The 19,718-nt window shown below is 34.3% G+C and overlaps 1 pseudogene; it reads left to right on the top strand.

Moving 5' to 3' along the window:
* Positions 1–7,496: 7,496 nt before the first annotated feature.
* On the top strand, positions 7,497–8,452 carry LOC110302100 (olfactory receptor 7E178-like; annotated as a pseudogene).
* Positions 8,453–19,718: the final 11,266 nt, after the last annotated feature.

Here is a 19,718-nt window from a genome sequence, read left to right as displayed (position 1 = left end):
AGCAGTTTTAATTTTTGTTGGTATCCCTCTAACTGCCATTATTTACAATAAGTGTGTAATACACCGTCAGACTTTTCAGAACTTAAAGCAGTTGCCTATTGAAACCCTGAGTATGTGTCAAAGTTATGGTATATATGCTATTGTGTTCCAAAGTCTAAGGAATAGAAAACATCCAACTGTCAGATGTTATTTCTCTTGTTATCACTAGATTTACTACTAGCAGATAAAGGAATTTGATTGTATAGAAAACACTTAGGACATTAATTATTATTGTTTGTTTTTGTTATTGTTATTATTATTTTATTTGGCTTGTTGAAATGTGATGGGAATTTTTCCCATCAGCATGATGCTTTTCATGAAATTTGAGGTTTTTAACATATTTCCTATTAGTAACTGGTCAATGTCGTCACTTCTTCAACAAACCTTTATGAGGCCTAATATGAGTAGCACATAAAGGATGGTTACTACTTCTGATGGACTCCTGCAATTGTGTAAATAATAGGTTAATTCTGAGTTATCAGGTACAAATTCAGCAATCTCTATATGCAAAACAACTCTTTCTGCATATAAAGAGTTTATGATTATGCTAAGAGATTCAGGATAATATCTAAATCTAATAATTCCATAAGATTTGCATACATCTCTGAATTTTTAACTGAGTTTTATAGAGTTTTTTACACCTGATTTCATCTGATTTATAACCTACCATCCGCTCATCCTGTTTGTATCTGAATATAATTTAGTTGTCTCTGAAATTGGTGATCTCTTTATGGTATGTCAAAGAATTCTATTAGTTTTTTTAAGTGTATACATTTGATTTTCAAATAATTCTTATTATTTTCACTCAAGTAATTACTGCAATCTCTTTGTCAATCTTCACTGATCACCCATAGTGATATAATCTCATCATTTGTAAGAGGCACTAAAATTTTGGCTGGGTCTATTCCTGATAATTGGTATAATCTTAGTCTACATTTAATAATTAACTCAATCTTCAATTTTTTACTTTGTTTTTGAGCTAAGAAAATCCTTTCCTAATACTACCTTCTCTTTGCATAATGAGCCCAGTAGAATGTATTTAAGGCAACATGACCAAAATAAAAGAAAGTTTATGATCAATTCAATCCACATATGCATTGTGCAGTCTTTGTTCTGCAAGAATTAACTCTTTTTCTGCTTCAAATGTTAGACATCTTGGACTGTTTAAAATTTATTCTCCTTGAAATGTTTGAAACAAATTACTTAACTCACATGTACTTAATTCAGTTGTAGGCCTTAGCCAGTTCATTTCTCCCACTAATTTTAAAAAATCATTTAGTGTTTGCAATTTGTCCCTATGGAACTGCACCTTTTGGGATAAAATTATTTGTTGACTGATTTTAGAATCCAAATAAGTAAGTGAATCTCCTCTTGGTATTTTTCTGGAGCAATCTGTAACTCCCAGTATGGCAGAAATTTTTGTGCTACCTTAAACATATTCTATAAACCATTTTTGTTATTTATCAGATTGTCATCCATATAAAGATGAATGATAGATTGAAAGACTTGCTTATGAATTATTTATAATAGTTATTGTACAAAATACTGACATAAAGTTGGACTATTTAACATTCTCTGTGGAAGTACCTTCCAGTGATATCTCTTTGGTAGATGACAATTATTCAAAGTAGGTATTGCAAAGAAGAGCTTACACTATTCTGTTCATACTAGGGCACTGTGTAAAAGCATTCTTTCAAGTCAATTATGACCATTGGCTGTAACCTCAGTAACAAAGATGGTAAAGGAAGTCCATGCTTCAAGGACCCATTGATTGTATTAACATATTATCTGCTCTTAAATCTATTGTCATCCTTAATTTTCCTTGTTTCATTTTTTTAAAACAGTTACAGGAGAATTCCATGGACTGGTAGATTTACTATATGTTGAGCCTCTAGCTGCTCCTTTTCCATTGTTCAAGATATTGGAATTTTCATTTGTTGTAAGCTACTGCTCTTGCCATGCAGGATGGTTTGACAACAATTTAGGAGCAAGGCTGTTAGTATGTTGGTAGTGGCCCCTTTTATAAGTTTAGAAATTTAATCACTGTGATCAATTTTTTTGCCACATAGGCACAGCTTATGATTCTTCTCAATCACCACATATCAAGTCCTTCCCCAGGATCATCTACCATATCACACTTAATTTCATCCTTTGCTGTCCGTGGAATTACAGAAATATATATTTTTTTACCACATCAATGTAAAAGATCCTTTCTCCATAAATTTAGGCATCATGTCAGCCACATAGGATTTCAACTTTCATTTTTGCCCTTGTGGACCCACACAGTTAATCCATTGGACAAGTTTTTTTATTACTGATAACTTACCAATTCCGATAAACTGTTCAGAAACTTTTTGAAGTAGCCAATCTGAATCCTAAGACTTTCTGAAAAGTACAATAACATCAGATTGTATAACTACCTAATCTTTTATGTCAACGCCATTCATTTGCACCTTTAATTTGTGTCTATGCTTATTAACTACTCTTTGTTTGCCAGAACACACATTTTCCAGTACTTTCCAGTAGTCTTTTCTACTACAGTGGCTTTGCCTTTCCCATTGTTACTGAGGGTAAAGGGCCATCTACAGAAGTGGTTATATTGTAATATTCAGCTTCAGGGAATAGAGTTAGAAGTGAATCTGTAGGCAAACCCAAAGCTGCACTCCCTTCTGTATCATGTGTAAATCAGAAATACTTAATTTTGATTTTCTTGTCTACTTGCTACTTTCTGGCTGACCAAAGGAAGATAGCTTATATTGTGTACTATGGAATCTCAAGCTGACAGGCCCCTCTGTTTGTTTTCTGATGGCAATAGATTACCTTGTATGTCCCTCTTCGACTGGCCAACTTTTGATCAATGTTTTCCCTTTCCATAGCAGAAAAATACCCTTACATTCAACATTTGCATTTTTCAAAGGCTAATATTTCTATCAATGACTGTCTCAGTTCAGGGTCTGGTATGGCTATATCTACAGCTGAACTCAATCTCTGTATAAAACTGGTGAATGCTTCTACATAAATGATGTGTTTTTTTTTCCATGACTCTTCAATCATAACCAAGATTCATAAAGCCACAACACAATGATGTTAATGTTGAATATGGCATCATTATCTGAACATTTTATCATAAAATGATATGGAAGTGTTAAAAACACAGAACAAGTCACTGACATACTCAACTTTATTTTCTCTTCTACATTTTAGAACCTAGACTCAGTTTGGCTTTCATGGAGTGTTTTATAAGAGTTCTTAGTACAAATGACTGTGTTCAGTATCACATGTTCCTATTGCACAATCATTCAAATATCTCAATTTAATATTTTGTTTCACATATGTAAGTATATCGGTGAGTTTATCTTTATCTGTATATGCTATGTGTTCATGTATGTAGTCCTGCCATTTGGTCTCCATACAATTTACTCTCTATAATTATATGTGCAAATATAGTTATTATAGTTTTCCCCCTGTCCAAATCAATAGTTGCCTGAATCTTCTTCATATCAGTAAACTAAAAATCAACCTGGTGGCTATTCACACATAGAATTATAATTTAGGACATCCCCCCAAAAAGAACTGAAATATGCAGTTGAAGATAATTTTCATTAAGTTTCCATCATTACACTGTATATACTAAAGATATTATCCCAAAGACTGAGGTGTTAAACATAGAAATTTCCACAGCCTCTCACATCTGAAAACCCACTATCTAGTTGACTGAGGCAAAGTATCTCAAATTTGAAAACAGACTGTTATATGTAATGAGATGCAAATGAAGTAGTAGGACAGGACAGGGAGGCAAAGAGTAAAAGAGAGAGAACATTTTATTAAAAGAGAGATGAATTACAGTTGAATAGCATTCAGAAATTCAAATGACTATTTGAATCTTACTAGAAAATGTCATCTTTTCTTGACATTAATTAATGAAAAAAGTATGTTGATGGAAGAGAAATTAAAAGAGAAAATTTCTTCTCACAGATACCACTTAAAATAAGATACTTTATATGGAAATTTTAACTATCTACAAATTACATTAATTGTTCAATTAAATTGCACATATCAAACCTCATATTACTTAATTTAATTAAAAGTATGTGTATTAGTTTTGTAATATCTCTACAACCTGGAGGTCAGAACAGTACAATTAAGCTTCTTCCTGAGATGGGAAGGGTTATGCCTTTCTCAGTACATTCACTTTTGCCCTTTCTCTTCTACGTTACTATTAGGAGATCCTTAGAGATTTGAATAGTTTGAAGCATAATAATTAGCTCTGTGAATTGAGCCTCAAAATCTCATAAATATCCACTTTCTGTTCCAGCCCTAGTTTAACATTTCTGATCCAGAATACCTTATACCTTATATTTGTGTTTCCTTCTCCTCACATATTCATCTATCACATGGGAAGTGTCATGATTTACTGTTTTCCTACCAGTCGTGAACACAGAAACTGGAACATCATCACACATCTGACAAGACTGAAAGAGTGTTTCAGTCACCTCTGGTCATTGTCAAGTGGAAGTAATTTACAACCTAGTAAGTATTAATCTATGCAAGAGAAAAAAGAGAGACATGATTATTACATTGTTGGCTCCAGAAAGATAAAAGTATATGTTGTAGAGTAATCAGTGGGGGAAATGCATCAATAACCAAAATTTTATCACAAAGTGCTATGAAGTTTATGTTATTAGTTATGGTGACTAAGTTTATTTATTAGTTAATATGAGAATAATCAAATAGTCTATTTTTCTACCCTTGTAGATTCTAATTCAGTAGAAATTTTTCAACCAGAACAAAAATTGGTGCCTCTCTAACCTCTCTGCTATTGATTAAAATTATCAAGCACTTTGTAATAAAAATAAAGATGATGATAATAATAGGAAATAAATATCAAGAGCCAGTGAACTGTTAGAGGGATTAAAAGAGATGAATTAGTGGTGAGATGTTTGTTGTGCAAAATAAGTTCCTGAATTCAGCTACCAAGAGTGATACAAAAAAGTTGGATATGTTGGTGTCTGTCTGTAACCTTAGGACTAGGTGAATTGAGATAGGTAGATCTTGGGGTTTGACTAGCAAGCCAATGTAATTCAAGTAAGGTCCAGAATCCATGAGATACTCTCTGTCAAAAGAAATAGAATGAAGAATACCCAAAGTTGACCTCTGACCTACAAAATATTTTCACACATATATTAAAAACACCATTGATTGAGTATACTGGAAAATTTCTAACTATATCTCAAATTTCTGCTTATTGCATGTGAATTTGAGGAAAATCATAAAGTTGTCTGGATAGACCTTAAATTTTAATTATTTATAGTTATTTATTCCAACAATCTAATTATTTAGCTAGAATTAATCTAATTAAATAGCTAGAATTTTACTTTTAATTGAAGTGATTGAATAAAATGACTTTTCATCTGATATGTTATGTATTACCAGTGTGGCATCAGGCAAATCATTATTATTACTAAAATTAAGTTCTCCCATTTAATCTTATTCCAGATGTATAACTGTGTGTAGATGTGAAAATCATGATACTATCTTGTGATTTGAACAAATTAAAGATGAAATTAAGTACAGTCATATGCCAAAATGTAAGGTGCTGTTACAGTCAGCAAAATATTGTTATTTTATTTGATACTTCAATTTGCTCCTTTTTTTTGCTAATTTGGTCTCATTATTGTTATTTTTATTTTTGTTATTTTTAGGACTTTACATCTAATCTCATTCTGAATGCAATCTAAGCAAGCTGCCAATGGCTGAATTGCACCACTAGCAAATCCACTTTATTTTTATTCTTATAAAATTATATTTTCTTACATGTATTCCTTTGCTTTTGTTTACTTTTTTGAGAACAGGATTGACTTTACCACCAAGGTTGGCCTTGAGGTCCTTATTCCCTTACATCAGTTTCTATTTGGTAGAATCACATTCCTTTATAACCATACCACAGAGAAATTTTGTTAATAGTGATACATATAATAATGATAGAATATAGAAGTTTACAAAACAATATGAAAGTTTCAGTGTTATATAACCTCTTAAAATCTAAGAAGAATGAAAAAATGTTAAAAGAGATGTACACTTCAACTACACAAATATTTAACATTCTGGGGTTTATAAACTGATTTGAAGAAAGGAGAAGAAAATAAGTCCATGAGAGTTAAGTTTTAAGATTTGTTCTCTCATCTTCTTTAACATCTTATCAATGAGATATATCTGAAGTTATCTTCATCAATAAAGTAAACTGTACCATCTAAGTTAAATGTAAAAATGACACTATCAAAATTTCAACAAACACATAATGGACAGATAACATCTTTTATGTAAATTTCATTTCAGCAATCTTTACTTAAAACTAAGTTTGAACATAATTTTTATCTGAAAGTATTGAATGTAGTCATGGGTTTCATGTCTTGTTATTATACAGTAGACTTAATCAGTATACCTATTGAATGACTCATGCTTGAGATTTTCTGTTAATTCTTACTTGAATTTTTATCATAATTAAATATTTTGGAAACTTGCAATGATTACTCCACATTAATTGAACATATTATTGAGTTTCAATGAGACATTAAATCAAATCATATCTTTACATTTTAGAAGAAATAAACACTTAAAATTTTAAAATTAAGGTAGCTGATTTTAGAGGAAATAAATTGTCCTTAGAAAAATGATTTAATTGAAAATATCTTAGGATGTCATAAAAATGTGAAGCTAAGTTTCAAGATAAAGTTTTGGCTCCACCGTGGTCCTATATTCTTAGACTGTACATGAGTGGGTTGAATTTGAGTTAAATAGGGAAAAATGAAAACAACAACAACAAAAAAAACCAAACAAACAAACAAAAACAAAAAACAAAAAACCTATCCTGAAAACTTTCATTAGAAATATAGCTAAGAAATATTACTATATTGTTACAAATAACAACAAAAGAATAACGTGTGAACTCAGCCTGACTTCTTCACTGGTTCTCATGTAGCATTTACAGAATATGATGGGGTGAGGCATTGCATAGATGGAGCTACATAATTAATATACATGTCTAACATGTACAAAGATATGAGATCTTAATTTACCAATACCAAATAAAAGATGAAGGAAGGAAAGAAAGAAAGAAAGAAACAAACAAACAAACAAACAAACAAACAATGAAATTAACAAAGTAACAAAGAGAGGGAAATGACTAATATGTTGAGTGACAATTAGAAAAGAATATTGAAAAAAGAAAGGAAAAGAAAAAGAAGAAATATTGCAGCTAAGTGTGGTACCATATGCCTACCTGTATTACAAGACCTTGGGTTAATGAGGCAGGATTGCAAGCTAAATGGTAATAAGAAATAATAAAAACAAACACCATTGAATGAATTAATTAAAAAAAACACATATGTAGCGAGTTGCTTCTGTAGTGCTTAGTTCATCACCAAGGTTTTTTTTTTCTTTTAAAAAGATATTCTAGCCCCATGGAACTGTATAATTTAACAAGTAACCTGGAATTCCTTCTCCTTGGACTCTCAGAGGACCCTGAATTACAACCTGTCTTATTTGCACTATTCCTGCTCATATACCTGCTCACTGTGATTGGAAATGTGCTCATCATCTTGGCCATCAGCTGTGATTCCTACCTCCACAGCCCAATGTATTTCTTCCTCTACAACCTTTCATTGTCTGACATGGGCTTCAGCAGCACCACCATCCCCAAAATGCTGATAAACTTGCATGCCCATAACAGAACCATAACTTATGCTGAATGCCTAACCCAGGTATCTTTCTTTTTTCTTTTTGGGTGTATGGACAGCGTTCTACTGGCAGTGATGGCCTATGACCGATGGGTGGCCATTTGTCACCCTCTACACTACCAAGTCATTCTGAATCCTCGTCTGTGTAGATATTTGGTTGTAATGTCATTTTGTATCAGTCTCATTGATTCACAGGTGCACTGCTTTATGGTGTCACAACTAAAATTTTGTACTAATATAGAAATCCCTCATTTCTTTTGTGATGTTCCAGAGCTTCTAAAACTTGCCTGTTCTGACACCTCTATAAATAGCATAGTTATTTTTCTTGTCAGTATCATTGTTGGATTCCTCCCTGCCTCAGGAATCTTTTACTCTTACTATAAAATTATTTCCTCCATTGTTAGAGTTCCTTCATCTGGGGGGAAATGTAAAGCGTTCTCTACTTGTGGATCTCATCTGTCAGTTGTTTGCTTATTTTATGGGACAGGTCTTGGTGTGTACCTTAGCTCATCTATTTCTAGTTCTTCCAAGGAAAGTGTGGTGACTTCAGTAATGTATACCATGGTGGTTCCCATGATGAACCCCTTCATCTACAGCTTGAGGAACAAGGATATCAAAAAGGCCCTCCAGAAAATTTTCAGTCAAATAATATGTTACCTACCTATATAATCCCCTAATATATAGTTTCTTAAATTGTGGGCCTCACAATTGAGAATGGTATAGTGAAAAAATGTAAAGACTATAGAAGTTTCTGAATATAAGATAATAAAAAATTATTGCATACATGTAGTGAATCTAAATGTATCTTGCTGTGCCTGTTCAAGTTACATGTTATAGCTTTACTGTGGCCCGTTCGTGAACATATAACTTTAAAAATTGGCATAGCACATGTTTTTATACAATGAAATACCAAAGAGTGCAGCCATAAATATTTCACATTATATTAGGTTTCACCGTTAACAATTTCCATGCCTTTAACATGTGCACAAATGAAAACATAATTGTTTAATTACACAAAGTAAAGATTTTCTATAGTTTCCTAACATAATTTATCAGCATGTAAATATGAAATTAATCTAATTTGACTTTTATGCAAAATGTTCAATTTTAACAATTAATACTTGTGTTGCTGTCTTGAGTTTCATAGAGCAGCAATTTGCAGTATATATTTTCTTGGGAGGGGAAACTCATTCCCTTTTGATTATGTGACTGCTGATATCACTTCCATGCTCTAGGGTTAGCCCCTAAATTGAGCATATATGGGCAAAACTAATAGGATACAACGGACTAATTGAAAAGATTCATAAAATTGGGTGGAAGTCCTGTATTAAAGGATATAGAGAAAATTGGTTGGGATGAAGAGAAAATGTAATGTTTGTATGCTTACATATCATTATACACATGTATGAAGTTAACAGATATATAGAAAATATTTAAGTCACTAAGAGTTTTAACATGATATTAAGGCAGATTTTGTAACAATTTCTGAAATGATCTTGAATGTATTATGCATTTATGTAACTCATATTTTTCTGCAGTGATGATTTTTCTTAAAAAGAGTAAAACCCTGAAAATCTTACATCTACAAAACGAGTAATCAAATTGGTTTTTATCTTTAATAAATGCTAAAATTTCATACAGATTGAAGATTTTTTATTGTTATTTTTCTAATATATGCATTGTACTTGATATTGGATTACCTAATAACATTTTTCTATAAGACTCTAAGGTATTTTGAACATGTCTCCCTAGACTTTACTATCACTTCTCATGTTGTCATCATCTTTGCAGTTGTTATTTTGATAAACATTGTTCTTTGTAGTGTAAAAAGCACTTTTACATCTTATATATAACATATTTGTTTTGTCCACTTCTTAGGTCTCTTTGGAAACCTAAGTTGGTTGCATAGCTTAGATATTATGAACAGTGCTGCCTAAACTTGTGTTCTACTAATATGTCCAAATATCTCAATGATATATGAGGTTAGAGTCCTCTGATAAATGCTCAAAAATAATATAGTTAGATACATTTAGTTTTACTTGTTGGAGAGTTTATTTTATTTTATTTTATTTTATTTTTTGATTTTTTTTTAAACAGGGTTTCTCTGTGTAGCCCTGGCTGTCCTGGAACTCACTTTGTTGACCAGGCTGGCCTCAAACTCAGAAATTCACCTGCCTCTGACTCCCAAGTGCTGAGATTAAAGATGTGCACCACCACGCCGGGCTGGAGAGTTTTTATACTGATTTTACATAGGCACAATACTATATATTTCTACTTGAAGTGTTTATTTTAAATAAAAGTTATGAAAGAAAAGCTCAACATAAGATGATCAGCTGGAAGTCAAAGAATCTGGGCTTGAAGACAAGGTAGAGTTCTTATATCATATATTCACAGAAAATATCAAATACAAAACATCTAAAAAATGAAATATACCAAAATTCTTTAATACTATAAAAATCAAGATTTTGAAAAATAGAATAAACTCAGATCAAAACACAAAAATTAGTCTCAAAAATTATAGATAGTAAGGCAAAAAATCTTTTTTCCTAACTTAGTGAAAAAAATGCTTATCAGGAGAAAAGAAGCATGCAGAATATCAAATAGGTAAGAAACTTTTCCACGACACCTAATCATCCAAAACACAGAACACAGTGAGAATGTTAAACGTTTAAAGGAGCAAGGAAAAGATACCCAGTAAAATAATACCTGAAACATTTAAAGCAATTTAGAATAATGGCACAATCTAATCAATGTAAATGGAAAGTAATTCAAAGCATTTTCACTAAAATCAGGAAGAAGAGAAGTATATATATATATATATATATACATATATATGGAGAGAGAGGGGGGGAGGATTGGTTGGGATGAGGAGAAAATGTGAGGTTTATATGCTTACATATCATTATACACATGTATGAAGTTCACAGATATATAGAAAATATTTAAATCACTAAGATACACACACACACACACACACACACACACACACACATATATATATATATATATATATACACTACCAGAAAGTTCCTGAAGTTATGAACGCATTAAACAAAGGAATAGAATATACAATTAAAATATAAACACCATTACACTTTCGATTTATAAACTAACAACCTGAAGAATAAATTGGGGAAATAATACCATTCACAGTAGCATTAATATTATAAAATGATAAGTTAAAAATACTAAAAATAAAGTTGAAAAGATACTAAAATGTGGAAAGATAACCCTTTCTCATGGATTAGAAGTATTAAATTTGTGAAATGGCCATCTTAAGCAAAACAATCTACAGATTCAATTTATTCATTATTAAAATTCCAACTCTGTACAGACATTTAAAAATAATCTTAACTTTCATATGGAAACATGAAGAGTTCAAGACAACCAAAACAATCAAGAACAATCCTTTAGGGTCACCTTGGGCACAGAGTTGGCAGACACCCCCAAGGTCCCTAGAGGACTCTCCACACGATCTTAGGATCATCTGTAAGTGGAACACAACTTCTGTTCCATTCCAATCATGCAGGACCTGAGACATCATTAGGGAAGCAAAAAACCCAGCCTGAACAAGGTCACAAATCCCTTCCCGTCAGCGCCAGCACTGGATCACCTTGGGTATGGAGTCGGTGGACACCCCCAAGGTCCCTAGAGGACAGCTTCTGAGGCAGACCCTGTTTCGGGCTCGAGACATAGAGGCACCTTCCCTACCAGAGGAGAGGTGTGCACCCTGCCCTGGAGGGCTTTGCTGGAGCACCTGGGGGAGCCATCTTGGTTCCCAGATCCCTCTGAGACTAGTCTGCCCAGGTGAGAGTGTGGACTACAGAACCTAACAGCTTCTGGGACAGGCCCTGATTTGGGCCTTCATCTTCTGCCAGGAGGCAGGTCCGAACACCAGATATCTGTGCACCTTCCCTGGAAGAGGAGAACTTGCCTGCAGAGAGTACTCTGACCACTGAAACTCAGGAGAGAGCTAGTCTCCCAGGTCTGCTGATAGAGGCTAACAGAATCACGAGAGGAACAAGCTCAAACCAGAGACAACTATAACAACTAACTCCAGAGATTACCAGATGGCAAAAGGCAAATGTAAGAATCTTACTAACAGAAACCAAGACCACTCACCATCATCAAAACGCAGCACTCCCACCTCACCCATTATTAGGTACCCCAACACACCTGAAACCCTAGAACCAGATTTAAGAGCAGATCTCATTATAATGGTAGAGGACATCAAGAAGGATGAAAGAAATACAGGAGAACACTGCTAAAGAGTTACAAGTCCTTAAAGGAAAACACAACCAAACAGGTAGAAGTCCTTAAAGAAAAACAGGAAAACACATCCAAACAGATTATGGAAATGAACAAAACCATTCTAGACCTAAAAAGGGAAATAGACACAATAAAGAAAACCCAAAGTGAGGGAACGCTGGAGATAGAAACCCTAGGAAAGAAATCTGGAACCATAGATGTGAGCATCAGCAACAGAATATGAAAGATGGAAGAGAGAATCTCAGGTACAGAAGATTCTATAGAGAATATCTGGACAAGAATCAAAGAAAATGCAAAATGCAAAAAGATCCTAATTCAAAACATCCAGGAAATCCAGGACAAAATGAGAAGACCAAACCTATGGATAATAGGAGTATATGGGAATGAAGATTTTCAACTTAAAGGACCAGAAAATATCTTCAACAAAATTATAGAAGAAAAATTAAAAAACCTAAAGAAAGAGATGCCCATGAACATACAAGAAGCCTGTATAAATCAAAATAGACTGTACCTGAAAAGAAATTCCTCTCGACACATAATAATCAGAACAACAAATGCACTAAATAAAGATAGAATATTAAAAGCAGTATAGGAAAAAAGTCAAGTAACATATAAAGGCAGGCCTATCAGAATTACTCCAGACTTTTCACGAGAGACTATGAAAGCTAGAAGGTCCTGGACAGATGTTATACAGACACTATGAGAACACAAATGCCACCCCAGGCTACTATACCCAGCCAAATATTCAATTACCATAGATGGAGAAACCAAAGTATTCCAAGACAAAACCAAATTCACACATTATCTTTCGACAAATCCAAACCTTCAAAGGAAAGTAACAGAAAAAGAAAAAAAAAAAACAATTCAAGGATGGAAAAGATGTCCTAGAAAAAGCAAGAAAGTAATCATTCAATAAACCTAAAAGAAGACAGCCACAAGAACAGAATTCCAACTCTAACAACAAAAATAATAGGAAGCAACAATTACTTTTCTTTAGTATCTCTTAATATCAATGGACTCAATTCCCCAATAAAAGACATAGACCAAAAAACTGGCTACACAAACAGGACCCAATATTTTGCTGCTTCCAGGAAACCCATCTCAGTGGAAAAGACAGACACTACCTCAGAGTGAAAGGCTGGAAAACAATTTTCCAAGCAAATGGTCTGAAGAAACAAGCTAGAGTAGCCATTGTAATATCGAATAAAATCGACTTTCAACCCAAAGTTATCAAAAAAGACAAGGAGGTGAACTTCATACTTATCAAAGGTAAAATCTTCCAAGAGGAACTCTCAATCCTGAATATCTATGCTCAAAATGCAAGGGCAACCACATTCATTAATGAAACTTTAGTAAAGCTCAAAGTACACATTGCACCTCATACAATATTCGTGAGAGACTTCAACAAAACACTTTCATCAATCGATAGATCATGGAAACCCAAACTAAACAGGAACACAGTGAAACTAGAAGAAATTATGAAACAAATAAATTTAACAGATATCTACAGAAAAATTTATCCTAAAACAAAAGGATATACCTTCTTCTCAGCACCTCATGGTACTTTCTACAAAACTGACCATATAATTGGTCAAAAAACAGGCCTCAACAGCTACAAAAATATTGACAATGTCCCATGCATCCTCTCAGATCTCCATGGACTAAGGCTGATCTTCAATAACAACATAAATAATAGAAAGCCAACATTCACGTGGAAACTGAACAACACTCTTCTCAATGATAACTTGGTCAAGGAAGGAATAAAGAAAGAAATTAAAGAATTTATAGAGTTTAATGAAAATGAAGCCACAACATACCCAAACTTATGGGACACAATGAAAGCATTTCGAAGAGGAAAACTCATAGCTCTGAGTGCCTCCAAAAAGAAACTAGAGAGAGCACACATTAGCAGCCTGACAACAAACCTAAAAGCTCTGGAACAAAAGGAAGCAAATTCACCCAAGAGGAGTAGACAGCAGGAAATAATCAAACTCAGGGGCGAAATCAACCAAGTGGAAACAAGAAGAACTATTCGAACAATCAACCAAAAGAGGAGCTGGTTCTTTGAGAAAATCAACAAGATAGATAAACCCTTAGCCAGACTCACTAGAGGGCACAGGGACAGCATCCTAATTAACAAAATCAGAAATGAAAAGGGAGACATAACAACAGATCCTGAAGAAATCCAAAACACCATCAGATCCTTCTACAAAAGGCTATACTCAACACAACTGGAAAATCTGGATGAAATGAACGAATTTCTAGACAGATACCAGGTACCAATCAGGACCACGTTAATGATCTAAACAGTCCTATATCACCTGAAGAAATAGAAGCAGTCATTTATAGTCGCCCAATCAAAAAAAGCCCAGGACCAGATGGGTTTAGTGCAGAGTTCTATCAGACCTTCAAAGAAGATCTAATTCCAGTTCTTCACAAACTATTCCACAAAATAGAAACAGAAGGTATTCTACCCAGTTCATTCTATGAAGCCACAATTACTCTGATACCTAAACCACAAAAAGACCCAACAATGATAGAGAACTTCAGACCAATTTCCCGTATGAATATTGATGCAAAAATACTCAATAAAATTCTCACTATCTGAATTCAAGAGCACATCAAAAGAATCATCTGTCCTGACCCAGTAGGTTTCATTCCAGGGATGCAGGGAAGGTTTAATATATGGAAATCCATCAACATAGTCCACTATATAAACAAACTCAAAGGGAAAAAAAACACATAAACATCTCATTAGATGTGGAGAAAGCATTTGACAAAATCCAACACCCATGCTTGATAAAAGTCTTGGAAAGATCAGGAATTCAAGGCCCATACCTAAGCATGATAAAAGCAATCTACAGCAAACCAGTAGCCAACATCAAAGTAAATGGTGAAAAGCTGGAAGCAATCCCACTAAAATCAGGGACTAGACAAGGCTGCCCACTGTCTCCCTACCTATTCAACATTGTAATTGAAGTCCTAGGCAGAGCAATTCGACAACAAAAGAAGATCAAGAGGATAGAAATTGGAAAGGAAGAAGTCAAAATATCACTATTTACAGATGATATGATAGTATATATAAGTGACGCTAAAAATTCTACCAGAGAACTCCTAAACCGCATAAACAGCTTCAGGGAAGTAGCTGGATACAAAATTAACTCAAACAAGTCAATGGCCCTATTCTACACAAAGGATAAACAATCTGAGAAAGAAATTAGGGAAACGACACCCTTCAAAATAGTCACAAATAATATAAAATACCTTGGCGTGACTCTATCTAACTAAGTAAAGGATCTGTATGATAAGAACTTTGAGTCTCTGAAGAAAGAAATTGAAGAACATCTCAGAAATTGGAAAGATCTCCCATGCTCATGGATTGGCAGGATCAATATAGTAAAAATGGCTATCTTGCCAAAAGCTTTCTACAGATTCAATGCAATCCCCATCAAAATTCCAATTCAATCCTTCAATGAATTAGAAAGGGGAATCTGCAAATTTATCTGGAATAACAAAAACCTAGGATAGCAAAAACTCTTCTCAAAGATTAAAGAACCTCTGTTGGAATCACCATGCCTGACCTAAAGCTGTACTACAGAGCAATTGTGATAAAAACTGCTTGGTACTGGTATATCGACAGACAAGTAGACCAATGGAATAGAACTGAAGACCCAGACATGAACCCACCTACCTATGGTCACTTGATCTTTGACAATGGAGCTAAAATCTTCCAGTGGAAAAAAGACAGCATTTTCAACAAATGGTGCTGGCACAAGTGGAGATTATCATGTAGAAGAATGCCAATTGATCCATTCCTATCTCCTTGTACTAAGGTCAAATCTAAGTGGATCAAGGAACTCCACATAAAACCAGAGACAGTAAAACTTATAGAGGAGAAAGTGGGGAAAAGCCTCGAAGATATGGTCACAGGGGAAAAAAATCCTGAACAGAACAGCAATGACTTGTGCTGTAAGATTGAGAATAGACAAATGGTACCCCATAAAATTACAAAGCTTCCGTAAGGCAAAAGACACCGTCAATAAGATAAAGAGGCCACCAACAGATTGGGAAATGATCTTTACCTTTCCTAAATCAGGTAGGGAACTAATATCCAATATATATAAAGAACTCAAGAAGGTGGACTCCAGAAAATCAAATAACCCCATTAAAAAATGGGGCTCAGAGCTAAACAAATAATTCTCACCTGAGGAATACCGAACGGCTTAGAAGCACCTGAAAAACTGTTCACCATCCTTAATCATCAGGGAAATGCAAATCAAAACAACCCTGAGATTCCACCTTAAACCAGTCAGAATGGCTAAGATCAAAAATTCAGGTGACAGCAGATGCTGGCAAGGATATGGGGAAAGAGGAACACTCCTGCATTGTTGGTGGTATTGAAATCAATGGGAGGAGAATCCCTTGGTCCTGTGGAGGCTCATTCCCCTAGTGTAGTAGGATGCTAGTGTGGTGAGGCAGGAGTGGGTGGGTCAGGATCAGAGCACCATCATAGAGGGAGGAGTACGGAGAAGGGTTGGAGATTCGTTGAAGGGAAACATTTGAAATGAAAATAAATAATCAGTAAAAAATTATCTCCTACATGCATAAAAATAAATTGGAGAATTTTGAGATCCATTTTTTTTGCATTAAAAATCACTACACAACTACATATAGTGATGCAAGGCATTATTCATAGTGTTTGAGAGGCAGAGTCAGGAGGATATTTGTAAGTTCAGTGGCAACTAGTCTGCATAGTGAGTTCTAGGCCTACTAAGGCTATATAATGAAGCCTTGCCTTAGAAACAAAAATAAAAGCAACCCAAAAACTGCAAAGTAAAACAAAAAAAGCACTGTACTATTGAATCCTGAAATATCTAGAAATTTTTCTCTTTATTGTTCATGAGATGGACTTTGAAGGTAAAAGCATAACTTTCTTCATAAACGAAGCATATGAGAGGTTGAGATTTTGCTTAATGATAGGGTATCTGCCTAGCAACTCAAGACCCTGGGTTTAATAATTACCTCTACAAAAATAAAACAGAATAAACTTATTCTCAACATATACATACTTCAGTTCTATGTTGAATAAAATATTGATATAGTCAAAGCTAAAATTAAAAATTATGTGGAGACTCTTTATCAATTGCCTTCAAAAATTGTTTTCTGTAAGAAGTATTCAGTGCATTAAAACTTTTTCAGGCTCTAAGAGCTTGTACTCCTGTACAAGGTGTTTTTTGATACTTTCTGGCCAATGGGGGCAATAGTGGGTATTTTTCAGGACAGGGCTATTAACTGGTGTCTCTTGTTTCAGTGGATGACTTCAGGTTCATTCACATATGGGAAACAATAATTGGACACAAAAGGCATCAATGGAAGGACCAGTCCTTAGTCCTGTGAAGGCTCAATGCCCTCGTGTAGGGAAATGTTAGGGCTGGGAGGCAGGAGTGGGTGGGTAGGTGGGTGGGTGGGTTGGGAAGCACTCTCATAGAAGCACGAGGAGGGGCGATGATATACAGAGTTTCTGGAGGGAAAACTGGAAAGGGGATAACATTTGAAATGTAAATAAAAAAATATTCATTAGAAATAAATAAATAAAAACAATGGCCTTTAACATGAGGCCATTGTTTTTATATTGGCTATATAGTCAGTTTCAGGATGATTTGACATCATTGAGACTGTTGCAAAATCCAAATTCAACTTTTTATTGGGAGGTTATTACATCTGGTCCACTCTTTTAGTGGAAATATTTGGTTCTCTTTTATCAAGTTATACTCTCCTTTATAAATTAACTTCAATTAAGTGCAGAAGTAATCTCAATCATTCGAGTGTGAGAGATCAGCAACAAGGAATCTGAAGTCTGAGATCTTTACAACAACCAGACTGAAGGCAGTAAAGAAAAATGAAGGAAATTTGAAACCATTCTTTTTGCAATGGTGGTTTATAAGCAGCAACATTACAAAAGCAGGTATATGGCTTCCGAGAATGTGGTAGAAAGCCCAGGGTGTCCAGGAAATTATGCTGAGCCTTTTTACAAGTATCTGAAAAGGAATAATGAGAAGCAAATGGTAAAAATAGAGGCTCTACTGTCTGATCTGATCAAAGCTCTGTCAAGTCTGGGAAGGAGTTTTAGTAAGGATTAGTGTATGGTCTCACTAAAGAACAAATTTGCTCTCCTCTATATTTAGCATATCCTCAGTTGAACACATTGTTTTGTGGAGAGTATTCATGGATTTCATGTGACGTATGTGGCAGGATGACTTAAACTTACTCTTAAATACAAGAAAAAAATAATATGTTGTTTGGGGATTGTTCTCTAGTCATTGCTCTACCCAGAGCTAAAACAAGTAGGTTTCCCTTAATGTGTGTCAACACAGCCCAGATGCCTCCAACTTCTCTTATTGTAATTTAAATACTAAAGATGTGTATCTCTTTCTGGCATTACTAGACAAAATATAAGGGGGAGTCTCCTATCATGAGGTAAGGTATCATTGTTAATGCCCACCAAGGCTATTAATATATCTAGCTATCTAAACCCATCATTGAGAAAAAAAATCATGATTTATATCATCAAATTTCAAGAACCCAGGCTGGCATTGATAGTGTGTCTCAGTTGTTAAACAGGAAACCTATTGTATTACAGCTGACCTGGACCAACCTTTTCAGTCAGCCACACCTCACAGTCACATGCTTATAGAGGCAACCTAGCTACTAATATAATCTGCTTTCCATGAAGCAAATATTTCCTGGAAAGAGAGATCATAGATCCTCACAGAGGCTCCACAATTGACTCAAATTCCTCATTCTCAAACACCTCTTCTACCCCTACAGAGTATGTGAGCCAGACCTACTTTGGAGGTTTCTTAATTTCCCTTGGGAGAGAGGTTTTCTCTCATTGCATGTACTAATAAATATTGTTATCTGTTGAGGCAGACTGTAGTTTCTTTTTGCCATATAGCATTTGATCCCAGTTCTAGAACAAATGATTGTTCAGCATCTCATGCTCCTTTTGCATAATCATATAAAATGGCTCAATTTTGACCTTACTTTACTGAAATGTATGTATGTATGTATGTATGTATGTATGTATGTATGTATGTATGTATATTCCTGCCATTTGGTCTCCGGCAAAATATTATTTCTAGACTCGCATGCATACATGCAATTATTATTTTTCCCTGTCCAAATAAATGAGTGTCTGATTAATCTTCATGTCAGTAAATTAAAACTCGATGTGTTGCCTCTTCACATATTGAATTTTAATTCAGGACAGTTCAAAAATAAAAACTGAACTATGTAACAAAAGGTAATTTCCATTAAGTTTCTATTATTACATTGTAGACACTAATGACATTTCCATAAAGACTGATATATTCAACATAAAGCTTTCTAAATTCACTTATATATGTAATCCCACTAGCCAATAGCTGAAGGCAAAATATCTCATTTGAAATCAACCTCTTTCTGCATGAGATGTTGATGAGGATGTTGAAAGTGATAAGGAGACAAAAAGAAAGATAGAGATAAAATATATTAGAAGAGATAAGACTCATGGTTGAATAGGAATCATAATGGCCCAGCATCATTTGAATCTGAGGAAAGAATATCATCTGTCTTTGACATTAGTAAAGGAATATGTTGGTGACAGAGAAGTTAGACAGCAGCATAATGGAATTA

This window comes from Mus caroli, unplaced genomic scaffold (assembly GCF_978045245.1).
Source record: "Mus caroli unplaced genomic scaffold, Mus_caroli_1 scaffold_11, whole genome shotgun sequence".
Classification (NCBI taxonomy): Eukaryota; Metazoa; Chordata; class Mammalia; order Rodentia; family Muridae; genus Mus; species Mus caroli.
This window is presented reverse-complemented; position numbering and strand designations above follow the sequence as displayed.